The sequence below is a fragment of the Vicugna pacos genome, chromosome 15, assembly GCF_048564905.1.
Source record: "Vicugna pacos chromosome 15, VicPac4, whole genome shotgun sequence".
NCBI lineage: Eukaryota > Metazoa > Chordata > Mammalia > Artiodactyla > Camelidae > Vicugna > Vicugna pacos.
The window spans coordinates 16,965,851-16,979,730 of record NC_133001.1 but is presented as its reverse complement, the minus strand read 5'-3'; the positions used below and the strand labels follow the sequence as shown (position 1 = coordinate 16,979,730).

The 13,880-nt window shown below is 47.3% G+C and overlaps 1 long non-coding RNA gene across 3 annotated transcripts in view; it reads left to right on the top strand.

Annotated features, from left to right (window-relative positions):
- Nucleotides 1–4,916: 4,916 nt before the first annotated feature.
- Nucleotides 4,917–13,880, top strand: part of LOC140685678 (uncharacterized) — a 56,818-nt gene continuing 47,854 nt past the window's right edge. Inside the window, exons 1-2 of one of the 3 annotated variants that reach the window (XR_012058977.1) lie at nt 4,917–4,985; nt 6,526–6,672. This is a non-coding gene — a long non-coding RNA (uncharacterized lncRNA). Of the gene's footprint in view, nt 4,986–5,229; nt 5,286–5,357; nt 5,553–6,525; nt 6,673–13,880 lie in introns of those variants that run through there. The other 2 variants (XR_012058974.1, XR_012058975.1) reach the window with 2 other exon arrangements.

Below are 13,880 nucleotides of genomic sequence, written 5' to 3'. Positions count from 1 at the left end.
TTTAGTTGAAACTACTCATGCTTCAATTTTGACTTTAACATCCAGAGTTCTCATGAGGAACATCTGAGACGTTCACAGGCTTCTGGAGACTCCTTTGAGGAGGCACAGCATAAAAGGAAGGTACAGACTGGTTTACAAAGAAGTGTAAATAGCTCACCATGCCACAACTGAAATATATAAATACACAGGCCATCAGACAGCCCCATACACTGGGAGGGCTGCACTCGCTCAAAAGACTTAGAGATGGTTCTGCTAATAGGATATTACTTTCTGTGTGGTGACACATTACAATTTTTACAGTATTTTCACATACACTCTCTCTTTCAATTAGGCATACTTTCATCTGTTTTCACATTGACTTTCGCTTGTTTGCTCTTTAATATTTTTGTTGTGTTTCTTCTAACTGATAAGAATGGGGTAGTGTAAACATCACCCAGGCATGTTTGCACAATGCTGCCTTGTTATAATTAAGAGTATTTTTCAAAGGTCTCTAAGCAGGTCATAAAAATCTGCTCAGAGCTAAGCGTGGAATGTTCAGGTCTGATCCTACAAGCAAATTCTTTTAAATACCATAATAACCTGAATTTTGGCCATTTAAAAATACGCACACGTGAAACAAACTCTCCAAGAGAGGGTTTCTGTTTTACAAAGTGATTGGGTGTACTTCCCACTCCTATCTGTGTAAAGAATGGGTATGTTTAAAAGTTAATTTTGGTCTTTTTAAATGGTTTAACAGAAGCGCAGAAATAGGCCTTGTGATTCACCTTCAGTTTAAAAGCGATAATTTCTGCCTTCTGGGTGCCTTTATAACAACTTGTCCCAGTCTTTGGCATCAGAAAGCCACTTTCCAGTGACAGGGGAGGAGAGGATACAGAGGCCACCCCCCTCACCCTGCATGTCCGCCTCTCCTCTGACTGTCCAGGAAGGAGGCAGAGAACAATTTGCGAACTCCTCCCAGGCAGGACAGAAGTGGAGGTGCACCACTGTTTAACATACCTTCTGACTGAAAGCCCAGCAAGGCCTGTCTCCTGACGTACTGGGGCCTTAACACACCTTCCCCAGCCCCTCTGAAGACTGAAGACTAAGTAGGTGGGAAGGCTCACCTCTCTCTATAAAAAAGCCAATTTTCTGTCTCATTCCTCATCGCTTTCCAAGAGCAGCATTCATATAAAACAGAATTGCAAAGTTGGCCAGGGATGGGAACAAAATTGCAATTCAATGGCTTTTTTTTTCCATTTTGTAAAATAATGGCAATAAATTAAATAATCAAAATATTTAGCTGTGTAAATGGGCTTCTGCCACTTGTGCAGTTACTTCTTTTTATGAGGAAGGTTGCTTTACATACCAATAGGTGTTTTTAAAATTATCTCAATCTCTATTTACACATGCTGCTCCAGGAAGGTCTTTTGGTTTTTTCAGTTGAAATTAATATTTGCTAATAAAAGAACTGTCAGGACTTTGAAGTAAACATTCATTTATGTACCCAAAGAACAAGACTGTTTCCAGTTCATTTGTGCGGTGTCCCTCTGCCCCAGTCAGTCAGCAAGCCAGCGTGGCTGCAGCTCTGATCAGAGCTGGACATCATGCTCAGGATGACAGAGAGATACCTCCTGAAACAGGGGACATAGAATATTGAATTAATTTGTTTTACCAGCCCTGTATGCTCCTGGCAAAAACAAAGACAGTGTGTGGGCTGGATTCTGCATTTACTCATAAAGTTTAAGGTGCTGGCTTTAAGAATGACTGTCAAAAGGCGACTGTACCATAACCCATGAGGATAAGGGTGGCGGGGTGTGCGACTCCAGAGGAAAAACTCAATCTCACACCTACTAAATTTTCATATCTATTTCAGGCATAAATGGATTCTAAAATTTTGTGGCTTAAAAAAAAGTTTAGGGAATACAGCAGAAACTGCAATGCTGAGACATTTCAATAGGCAGACCTAGAAGCACAGATCTGATTATAGAGCCGACCTGGGTATGTTTATGATCAGAGTCCGAATCAAACCCACAGATGGGATTATCAGGCAGGAGCCACACCCCAAAGGGACCTGGACCTCACATTCTCTTCCCAGGCCTTCTCCTCTGCCCTTACCCTCCTTCCTCAGGAAAGCCCAAGCAATTATTGAAAACACTGAGATTTTGTAAGACTTTTCAAAGATTACTAAGTCAATTACCGAGAGGGAGAAAAAGAAAAGGGAAATAGTTGAGTGTCGCATGCTAGGGCACATTCAATTCAAACAGCTCCCAGAGAGTTAAAATTCTTTCTGTAGGATGAACAGTGGGTGCCTACATGTCGCTGGCAAGCCCACCACTGTTTAAGGTAATATTTTGGTCAGCAGGTGTAGACCCCAAATGGACAGTGGTTTAAGACCTGGGTTGTGAGAGGCAGACATGTGATGAAATTAGAAAAGCATTCTCAGACTATTATTTAACATTCTACATATGTGAGATACAGAATGAAAGAATGAGAATTATCTTAAAATCCCTGCTAAAGCAGGGCCTGCTTTCTCAAGGCAATCTCAAGCTTTAGTAGTTCAGACAGATTCTCTAGCTGACAATTAATATTAATGGGTAGATTTCACAATGTGGCATTATCACACGGGAGATGGGTGGGCACACCATCTGGGTTTTGGCAGGTATTAGATGTAATCAAAGGGATTACTTGGCTCAGGGAGAAATAGAAAACCTTGGGTTTGTTTAGCCTCTTTCCTCTTTTGTTTGGACACAGCTCTAGGTGTGCTTAACTATTTTCCCCCTTGTCCTTTATTTGTGGTCGGGAACATCTCCAGAGAAAAACAAAACAAAACAAAAAGGGATGGACAACCCGCAAAGATTGTTTGGATATGGAATCATGACTCATTTTCCCTTCTCACTAAAAATTCACAAAATATTTATTGAGTGCCTACTGTGGGCGAGAAGCTCTGCCAGGACACTGTCATCGGTTTTAGTTCAAACGAGACGTCAGTGTTCGCAGGTCTATTTAGAATAGGTTAAAGGACGCACTGAATCCCCAAAGATAATAACAAGATTTCTTGCTCGATCTTTGCATACTTCCCTCCATTTACCTCCACCCCCAACACACAGAGACACACACACACATACACACAAATGTTATTTAGAATATTGAAAGGAAGCATCCACCTCAGATTTTAGAAAATAGTCACATAATTGGATTGCTTATTGAAAACATTCAATTAACTAGACCAGGGAACCTACACAGGTGTACATGTTTATTTTCAATAAAGAATAAATGGAAGTCGTTGATGGGTTAACACTCTTGGAGGAGACAGGTGATTAGGCAATCTTTAGGTACCAGAACCCTGCTGATTGCTGCTGCAGGTAACTTGTGAGTTTTACGTTTAACTGTGCTCTGATGATGAGTGAGAAGATGTCTTGCAACCTAAGACATTCTGCTTATGAAGAGCACAAATCCTCTGGTTTCCCTATCCTGGGCTGCCTTTCCTCCCATAGATACACACCCTCTTGACCCACAACGATACTGTCTTTGCTTAATAATTATCACATGTCCAGGGAAGACAGCAACACCATAACCCTAGTCTTCTGGCCAGTGACTCAGACCCAGGCCCTCTCTTGCACCTCCTCATAAGCACCTAGGACCAAAGGAGAACCCAAGTTCTGTCAAGGTTGTTTCTGAATCTGATCATCTTGTCTCAGGAAGCCCAGCACATGGGATGTATATACTTAGCCACTTAATACATGATGGTGATTATGCTCCCAACTTCTCTCTAAACATAGTTCAGAGCTGGGACAGTCCCATTTGCCAGAGCAGCAAGACATTGTAAGGACTCACTTCCTCTTCACCTTCTTTCCCATGTCACCTCACCCACAGACAGCTCACCCACTACGTACGTATCTCCCCGAACAGCCAAAATAAACTCAGCTGACACCACTTTTCCTTTCTCCCTGCCAGCTACTTCCAGGCATCTTTTCAGGTGCAACAGGCACGCACTCCACACTTTAAGCAGATTTCTATAAAACTTTGCTCCTAACAACATAACTACATTTTCAACTGCCCAGATCAACTTGAGCCTTTAAAGCTGCATGCCCAAGAGTGTAGCCACGGACCTACACACATGCGAGCACCAGTGTCTACTCAAATTTAAGTTCATTAAAACCAAATACAATTAAAAATTCAGTTCTTCAGCCACACTGTCAGGCGCTCCATAGTTACATGTGGCCAATGGCTACCAAATCCTGGGCAGGGAAGATGCAGAACATTTCCATCACCACAGAAAGTTCTACTGCACTGCTGGACTAGACGGTGTGAGGGCAGAAGAGAAGGTTTCCCGGACCCTGCAGAGACGAGCCTGGGCGAGCCAGACCCTGGCGCTCATGGTTTCCACTCAAATCTAAACGCCAGTGTCTCCTCTGCCGACTTGAGGCCCTAGAGCATTCCAACTCGGGGTCGGGGCAGCGGTGAAAACCTCCACAGTTCGGAATTCTGGGGCAAATTCTTTGCTAAGGAGTGAAAAGGGAGGGAAGCTTCCTGGGCGGGCGTCTGGGGGCCGTTAGCACTCCGGAGCTTCCAGCTTCTGGGCCACAACCCAGGCTCACGGGGCCGAGCTGCGGGGTGTGGGGCCGGCTCAGGACTCCCGGTGGATGCCTGGCTGGCGTCGCCTGCGCCCAGCAGCCACTCGCCTTGTCCTTAGCACAAGGGCAGGCAGCGCAGGACAAAGGCTCAGGCAGGCGGCAGCTGCCCGGCTCGGCGCGCAGGGGCGGCCGCGGCCACCCGGGGCGCCCGTCGCCTCTGCGGCCCCGCGAGGGAGGCCGGGCGCCCGCCTTTGTCTGCGCCGCCGCCGCGGGCCGGGTCCGCAGGAAGCGGGCGCCATCTTGCGACCGGAGCCTGGCACTGCGCCGTCGGAGGCGCGGCGCGACCCTCGCGCGGCCGGAACTGCGGAGCTTGGCCGGAATCCTGGCGGGAACCGCGGTGCCATCGCGGCGGCGACTGCTTGTACTGCTACGGTGCGTTCTATTAGAAATGCTGTGTTGGGGGAACACATTACCACTCCTAGTAAAGGCAGCTGAGCTGATGTCAGCAGAAAAAGCAGAGGGAAGGGGCCATACTGGTCTACGCATAGTGATTTAAAATATCCACGCAGCCATGACCAAGGTTATTTATCAATAGAGCTGCTTGCATATGCATGGAATATCTCTGGAACGTCACAAAAGAAACTAGTTACAGCACTGGCCCTAGTGACCTGAGGGACTCGAGTGTCTACGGGACAAGTGTGAGGGTGGCTTCTGATTCTTTGGACCTTAATAGTATGTACATATTTCCTGCTCAAAACTAAAGCGTTTAGTAATATAAAGTTATATCAGATAGAATATCTCTGTGGTGTGCATCATGTGCAAATGTTAGTGGAGCCAAAGAGAAATAAGTACATACAGTCATTAAACATGCCAGATCCCTGCCCTGTGGGGACCCTGAGTCTATAGGGACCACCCATCAAGTCCCAGAAACAGAATTAACCATCATTTTCAATGATGTCAAGTACAGATTCTCCCAGCTTGAACAACCCTATTCAACAGGTGAGGCTCTTACAGTCTTAGTGAGGATGCAAAATGTGTCTGTTGTCCCTTACTTTATTGACCAAACTCCACCTACGTGGTTTTTGTCTCAGCAAATGCTCAGTGGGGAAGATAAGCAGAAAGGGAACATTTACGCTCTGGTTTATTTTAAAAGGCAGGAGTAGAGTTGAAGCTTTCAGAAATGACACTCCTATCTCCCTCCAAACCAACCAACTCAATCTTCCCTCCTAACCATCTAACCCTATCTTCCAGCATGGATTCCAACAAATTAAAAATTTTTAAAAGGCCACTTAGAATTAGTTATGTTTAAGCTACTCCCCACGGCCTTGACTCTGACATGGCTGCAGAATTGGGCCTTGTGAGATAGACCCAACCATTCCTGGCCCCCTAAGAGCATTCAGTCTAGCCAAGGAGCCAAGGCATTTGCACCAGGCCTGGTGCTCGTCCAGGCAGGGACCATGCCATCACCCTTTTGGTGACCCCAGGGCAGAACGGTTACGCTTTGTTGAACTGAACTCTGAGCTGGTTCTTTACTTACCCTGGAAATGCTCTGTGAGGTCACAGAAAATAATGTGACAGGAAGATCGGCATCCCTGCAGGTGGGATGGAAGGTGAACGGCCGCAGGGCTGGCTTCAGAGTCTGGAAGAGTCTCTTCTGATCATAAAGAAGACTTAAACTGCATGCTAATGGGATCAGCTAGAGTCCTGAGAGCAGGGAGAGCAGAGCCAGGAAGGCTTCACTTGGAAGGGAATCCAGCTGGGCTGGGAAGGCACGGCCTTGGGCTGAGTAGAGGGAAGTGTGCATGCACGTGTGTGTGTGTGTGTGTGTGTGTGTGTGAGAGAGAGAGAGAGAGAGAGAGAGAGAGTGAGAGCGCGAGCTTGCACAGGCTTCAAGCAGGTGGGCTGATCTGGGGAGCTGGTGAGTGAGAGCTTCTTGAGTTACTGTCTCTACGGCTCTATTTCTGTTCCCCAGATACAAGTTCCCAAAATGCAAAGCCTAACCCCTGACCCTCCCCTGGAGCTCTGACAGCACTGGTAGGACAGCGAGAACTTGATCAGCATTTCCTTCATGGTGCAGAAAGACGCTTCAGGTGCGTCTGAGAAGTGCATGAGACAGAAGGTGGGTGATTCAGTTTTCCTGTTTTCTCTTTAGAACTCAGGGTGGGTTCATCCCTCCACATTCTCTGCTCCTGCTATGAAGTCTCCCTTGGACCTGCCTTGGTCCTGCCTCTGGTGGGGTAGACAAAAGAAATTGTCAGGAGCCCACTGCCTGGAAAATCTGCCCAACCAACTGGAATGTACTTATAATCGAAACCCTCCACTGGGAAAGGGGCCAAGTCCGCACATGGTGGATTCAAAGTCAGATTCAATTCTTGAGCACCCGCTCAGAGTCCTGCACTGTGCTAAGCATTTGACAGCAGGTGTCATCTTCCATCTTGTTTTATTGGGATCCCTGTGACCTAACAAGGGTGGCAATGGACCCCACTCTCTCCATAGCTCCAGAGAAGACAGCATGTCCACAGCACAATCAGTGTTTGGATGGACAGTGTCCTTGGAAATCACTCACTGGTCAGGTCTCCAGCCTTGATAAGTGGTTAAGTTGCCTCCTGCCTCAACCGAGGCTGATGGGACTTGGCAGGAATCAGAGACATCCTCCAGCTCCTTAACCAACCCCTAACCGCCTTCCTTTCTCTCCTCAAAAAAGAAGATTGTTGCTGTTGGCTCCTTGAGGAAGACTTGGGCCTCAGTGCCTGTCTTCCCAGTGGGGAAGCCCTTTGCCCTCTCAATGGGGGAGCCATGAAGCTTCCAAGCCTTGCCTTGGGCTCCCCTTGGGCTCCTGCCTCGTGGGAGGCAGAGGTTGGTGAGAATTAATTGTAAAGTGCATTGAGAGGCACAAATGAAAACCAGTCCCGCGGCGGAGAGATTATTACTGTTGGCAATTTGGGTTTTCTGAAATAGCTCTTAGGATTATGACTGTGGCAGCCCAAACCCCAGAGGTGAGCTCAAGGCTGATAGATTTTCAGAGTGGCCCCGTTTCGCGACAGCCTTCATGCCTCCCCTCCCTGAAGGTGAGCGAGATGGAGAGGGGCCCGGGCTGGGCTGGGAGCATCGTCCCCTCTGAAGGCTGCAGATGCGAGGGCAGCTGAGGACTGACCCCACATTCTTGAGAAAGGGTCTCCAGACTTCGCGGCGTAATTTCCTTCTCACTTCACCGTTCCCTTCCCTGTCTGAAATGGCAGGTGACCTACGTGGGAGCGGTGTGCAAATTGATTTGGAGGCGATCGATGGCCCAGGGCGCAGCCCTGGCTCGCTGCCGTGTCACTGATCCTCTCCAAATCGATTCACACACCACTCCTTCTCAGCACACCTGCCACGTCGGATGGAGAGGGATAAGTGAAGTGAGAGGAAAATTACGTGTTCGTTAGGCCTCCATTGTCGCCGCAGCCGCTGACAGCGCCAGGGGGCCGTCTGCTCCCCGCTCTCCACCATGTCCCAGGCCGCCACCACTTGCCGCCGGGATCTGTGGCGCCCCTTTCCACACACATGGAGAAAGAACCCAGGAGGCCATGGAGCTGCAAAGATCCTGGCATTGGCACCACCCCATTGAGGACTCTGAACCAGGTGACTGCAGGTTCGCCCTCTCCCACCACACAGGGCTCCTGAGGCATTTGCTCAGAGCTTTTTGTTTGTTTCTCCTCTGTAAAGACCACTGTGGGCCAACTCATAAACAGACTATTTACTTGGTGGGCCCAGAGTTATTCAATATTTAAGTCAGCTAATTTGAATTAATTCACGCATCCATTCATTGCCTCAACAAGCCTCCGTGGGACCTCCACTGAGTGTCCGGCACTGACCAGAGAGCAGGCGGGCTCCCCAACATTCTGAATTATCACCAACACCATCTGCTTTGAAGAAGACAAGAGCGTACTCACCGGAGCACCCAAGAATAGCCCAAACCAGCATAAATAAAGACAAGTGGGGGAGGATATAGCTTAAGTGGTAGAGCACATACTTAGCATGCATGAGGTCCTGGGTTCAATTCCCAGTACCTCCTCTAAAAATAAACAAATAAACCTAATTACCTTCCCCTGCCAAAAAAAAAGAAAGAAAGAAAGAAAATGAAAAGAAAAATAAACTAAGGACAACAAGTGAAATAATGGAAAGATTCCTGTGGCTGTTTAACCCAGACCTTGCCAACCTACTGCAGTTCCGTCAGTCCCCTGACTGTTCATCACTGGTCTGCTGGGCCATGAGGAGCTTGCGCCCAAAGGGAAATAGATGGTGCCACTATGCACAGTTCCTTCAGAGCAAGACTTTCTCAATGAAGGAAGCAGTGCATTTTACATTCGGGTGCAAACAGTTCCTGGATTGGCACCTTGAGTCAGGACCAGCTAATCCGTTAGTCACAACAGGCACGGTGCCTGGACGCCAGAGCGCGTTAGGGACTATGGCAGGCTAAGTAATGCCCTCCCCTAAGATGTCCATGTCCTAATTCCCAGAACCTGTGGACATTCCATGGCAAAAGGGACTTTGCAGATGTGATTACACTAAGGGTCTTGAGATGGGGAAATTATCCTGGGCCCAGAATAATCACAGGAGTCCTTGTAAGAGGGAAACAGGAGGGGAAGGGTCAGAGAAGGAGATGGGAAGGTGGAAGCAGAGTTCAGAAAGTCAGAGGGAGGTTGAAGAAGTTAATCTGCTGGCTTTGAAGACAGAAGAAGGAGCTACAAGCAAAGGAATGGGGGCAGCCCCTAGCAGCTCAACGAGACTGAAACAGATCCCGCCTTGTTCCTACGGGAGGAACCAGATCTGCCACCACCTTGATTCCAGCCCAGTGAGGTGAATTTTGGACTTCTGACCTCCAGAGCTGTAAGATGATAAATTTGTGTTTTTTGAAGCTGCTAAATTGGTGGTAATTTGTTACAACTGCAGAAAACTAACACAAGGTTTTAATTTCTTTTCAGAAGAAAAAAAAATGAATTTAGATTAAAGAAAATGTTTTAACATATACTCTGAATATAGTCATCTTTATACCAATGCTGTTGTAAAAAGGAATTTTTGTTTGTTTTCTCCAGGGGGAGGTAATTAGGTTTGTTTGTTTATTTATTTATTTATTTATTTATTTATTTCAATGGAGGTACTGGGGATTGAACCCAGGACCTCCTGCATGCTAAGCACATGCTCTACCACTGAGCTATACCCTTCCCCATAACAATAGAATTTTTTAAATGGAGGAAGGGGCACACAAAGGCAAAAGTGCCCAGAACTCACAAAAGCCACAGTGTGATCCTGCTTCATGTAGCAATGATCACAAGTAGCCCCCTCTTTTAGAAATTCTAGAAAAATAAAGCACAGATCTGATGCAGAACTTAACAATCCATTTGGCCACGGATCTTGAAACAGCCATTCTGGCTGTTTATTGTAAATCCTTCAAAAACCAATATTTTAAAATAGAATTTAAAACTGAGCTAAATTTGTTTTTCAGAATACATCCAAGTGACTTATTTATAATAAAGAAGGCTGGGTCTGCCTCCCCCTTTTTCATACTGTCTTCTGTTGTACAGAAACGGGCTCCCCTTAAAATTAATGGTGTTCCCACATTTGTAAGTGAGGATTCCTTTTGTTTGAGAAGCCCCCTTGGAGATTTCTGGATTGCTTGGAAGCTGAGTAAACTGAAAGTCTTTTTTAAAAATCCTTTAATCCTGCTTCTGCCTGTTCTTGAGCCACTGAAATCAAGATTCTCCCACAGGCAGAGAACCAAAGTGATTCCTCTCAGCAAACTCTTTGACTTACTGTCCAGGTTCTGACACGTTCCTCTGCCAACAGCAAATAAGTGAGAACTCTTCCAGTGAGCAGTGGCACCTCTTCTCGTTTGTAGAAGGGAGTGTCAGCCTGAAAATAGTGGCCAAGTGTTTTGACGCAAAAAGCAAGAATTTCAGGCCAACTGCAGCAAGTGGGCTATTCTTAGATGTGCATAGGAGGCTGAGAGGTCTCTGTGTGGGTTGTTGGGAAATGGTTAGGGATTTGTGACTTTTAAGTGGCTCTTGAAAAGTGTTTGGAGATGCACAAGCCCTTGCAGACCCCATTCATCGCAGACGCTCCGGTTCCCCTGACGTTCAGAGCTCTTCTCAGACAGCACCTGGTTTCTGAGGTCTTCCCCGATCTCTCAAGATCAGTGTGGCTTGACCCTTCGCACTCCTGGACCACCCACGATCCCTTTATTCTGTAAAGTATTTGCACAGTCCGTTTGGGCTGCTGTAACAAAGTACCATGGACCAGGTAGCTCACAAACAACAGAAATCTACTTCTCATGGTTCTGGAGGCCAAGGAGTCCAAGATCAGGGTGCCAGCGTGGTCGCATTCTGGTGAGGGTCCTCTTCCTGGTTCACAGCTGACACCTTCTCTCTGTGTCCTCAGGTGGAAGGAGGCTAGAGACCTCTCTGGAGCCTTTTAGAAGACACTAATTCCATTTGTGAAGGCGCCACCTCATGACTTAAACACCTCCTAAAGGTCCTGTCTCCTAATGCCGTGACCTTGGGGGGTTAGGATTTCAACGAATGAGTCTGAAGGGGGCACAAACATGAAGACCGTAGAGATGACATCCTAAGCAGCACCCGGACGTTCCCTTTGCAGAGTCATATTGACGCAATCTTCATCCTGCTTGAGTTTTCAGAGGGGACTGATGTGGCTGACTGCTCTCTCCTCCCTCCTTCCCTAGACCTCTGTGCCACCATACTTTCAGTTTTCCTCACACCTCATTGGCTTATTCTCGTTTTCTGTAACAGGTAGGATTTTACGCTGAGCCCTCTTGAGTACTGGCTTTGTAACTCTGGGCCGGTGCTGTTTTGTGGACCTCAGTTCCTGTGAGTCTGAAATGGGTCAGGGCCATGTGCGATGTGAAGATGTGACAAGAGGCAGGGCATAAATCAACATGGAGTGGAGAGCAGCAGGGGACTCGAGACTGCCCGTGGGCCCGACTTCCTTTATGTGATCTCTTACATCCATGCAGGCTTTTATTTCCTTCTTGCCTTCTGCCCAGACTGGACAAGGCCTTTTTGCTATTTCTTAGTTGAGTTATCTGCTCCAGCAAGATTCCGCAAGTCCCACTTCCTCCCTCATGTTCTCAGGAACTGCTGGAACCCTCAATCAGTGCCTACTCTCGTGAACAGTGCCAGCACCTGACACATGGGCCACCCTTTTGGACACCTGCTTCTCTACTCCCCTGTAATCCTGCTTGTGCTCTGGTTTATAAAATGGCAACAGAGGGTGGAGAGCTAAGGACTTGGGCCATCTCCAGACAACGCAGGGCAAAAGCATCATGATGGAGGGGGAAGATTTCTGGCTTAAATTACTCAAATAATTGCTCAACAGCACACTTCAGAATGTAACAGCAGAAGTATTTTGCCTTACAGCCTTCAAGACATAGCTATGAGATCATCATGGCTCAAAGTCCCTCAGAACACTTACTATTTGCCGAAAAGAGGCGGCAGGATGAGCAGATTAGGGGTGGGGAGAGGAGCTGCTATTCTATTTTGGGAACTCCTCTGTTCACGAAGAACCGGGTCTCTGAGACGCAGCTGCGGATCTGATGTCCTCATGCCTTTGACATCTGAGCAGGAGCTGCTGGAGCTCTACCACCCTGAAGAGCCACTTGAAAAGGCCTCGTGGTTTGGGGATGCTGTGCTTCCTTTCACAACTGCATCCAGTCTGTCTGAGGCTCTTGTTGGCTTAAAGGCTACCAGGACCCCTGAAGGTGTTTTGTCAGCACCTCTGGGGCTCAGTCCCTAGCAGACTAAGTAGAGAGAAGGAGAGATAAGTAAATAAGCATAACAAACAGCTCAGTGTGGGTGCCTCAATCAAGTTGCTCACCATCCTGCTCTGGAAACAGTGTCTTTTGGGACAGGCTGGGAAGAGCCATGGCTGTCCCCTTTTTGTGACAGGGAGGGAGGAGTGTCATTGAGTAATTCCAAAATAACATAATTTCCCTAACTATGCAGATTAATTCATATTGTTAATTCCATGATGTGTGTTCACAGTAACACAAGGACAGGAGGTGAGCTGTATAATGGTTCATGTTCTTTGAGGGCTTTTTCACTCTTACCTGCCAGAGACTGGACCAGCTGCAGTCAAAATTTGCATTTCCTCATCACTTCCTTTGAAATTTATCTGAAGTCAAAAGGAATGGGTTGCTCAAAGAGAATGGGTTGCCCCTGTGGTTGGTGCAAGAGGAAACTCAGGAGAAAGAATCTGAATCTCCACTGGGGTCTGCAAAGACCAAAATGCCCCTTTTTATTAGGATTACAGAATGCTGGAGCTCACAGGGGCATAAGAGATGGTGTTATGGGTTGAATTGCGTCCCCCAAAATTCGTATCAAGTCCTAGCCCCAGTGTTTCAGACTGTGACCTTCTTTGGAAATAGAGTCATTGCAGATGTAACTGGTTAAGTTGAGGTCATACTGGAATAGGGTGGGCCCTAAATGCAATATGACTGGTGTTCTTATTAAAAGGGAGGGATTTGGACAGAAACATGTACACAGGGAAGATACCACGTGAACGTGAAGTCAGAGATCAGCCAAGGAATGCCAGAGATTGCCAGCAAATCACCAGAAACTAGGAGAAAAGCATGGAATAGGTGTTCTCTCAGAGACCTCAGACGGAACCAACCCTGCTGACACCTTGACCTTGGACTTCTAGCCTCCAGAACTGTGAGACTTAAATAAGTTTCTATTGTTTGAGTCACCCTGTTTTTCGTTGCTTTGTTATGGCAGCCGTAGCAAACGCGTACAGACTGCCTGGGTCCCCTCCTCACTTTAGAGCTGTAGTGCCCACCAGGGGACTTTGCCCCCAACCTGGGAGCATCTGGCAACATTTAGAGACATTTTGGGTTTTCACAGCTGGGAGGCGCTACGGGCACCCAGTGGGTGGTGGCCAGGGATGCCGCTGCACATCCTGCAACGCACAGAACAGCCTCCCACAGTGAAGAATCATCTGGCTCAAAATGTCAATACTCTGAGACTGAGAGATCCCCTTTCAAAGCTGCAGAAATTGAAGCCAAGAAAGTTTAAGTAATTCACAAAATCACTAAGAAAATCAGGGTAAAACTAGAACCAGGATCCAGGTTATTGGCTCGGTGAGTGAGTAAGAAAAGATTAGGCCTGGAAAGAACCCTGGGCTAACCATGTTCTAAGATACAGGCAGGAAGCAAAGAGGGAGAGACCAGCTGGAGAGGGAGGAGGAGGCCACAGGGGATGTCATCTCCAAGGCCAGCAGAAGAGGTGCTTCACTGAGGGAGGAGGGATCCATGGTGTCCGTGGCACAAGTAGGAAC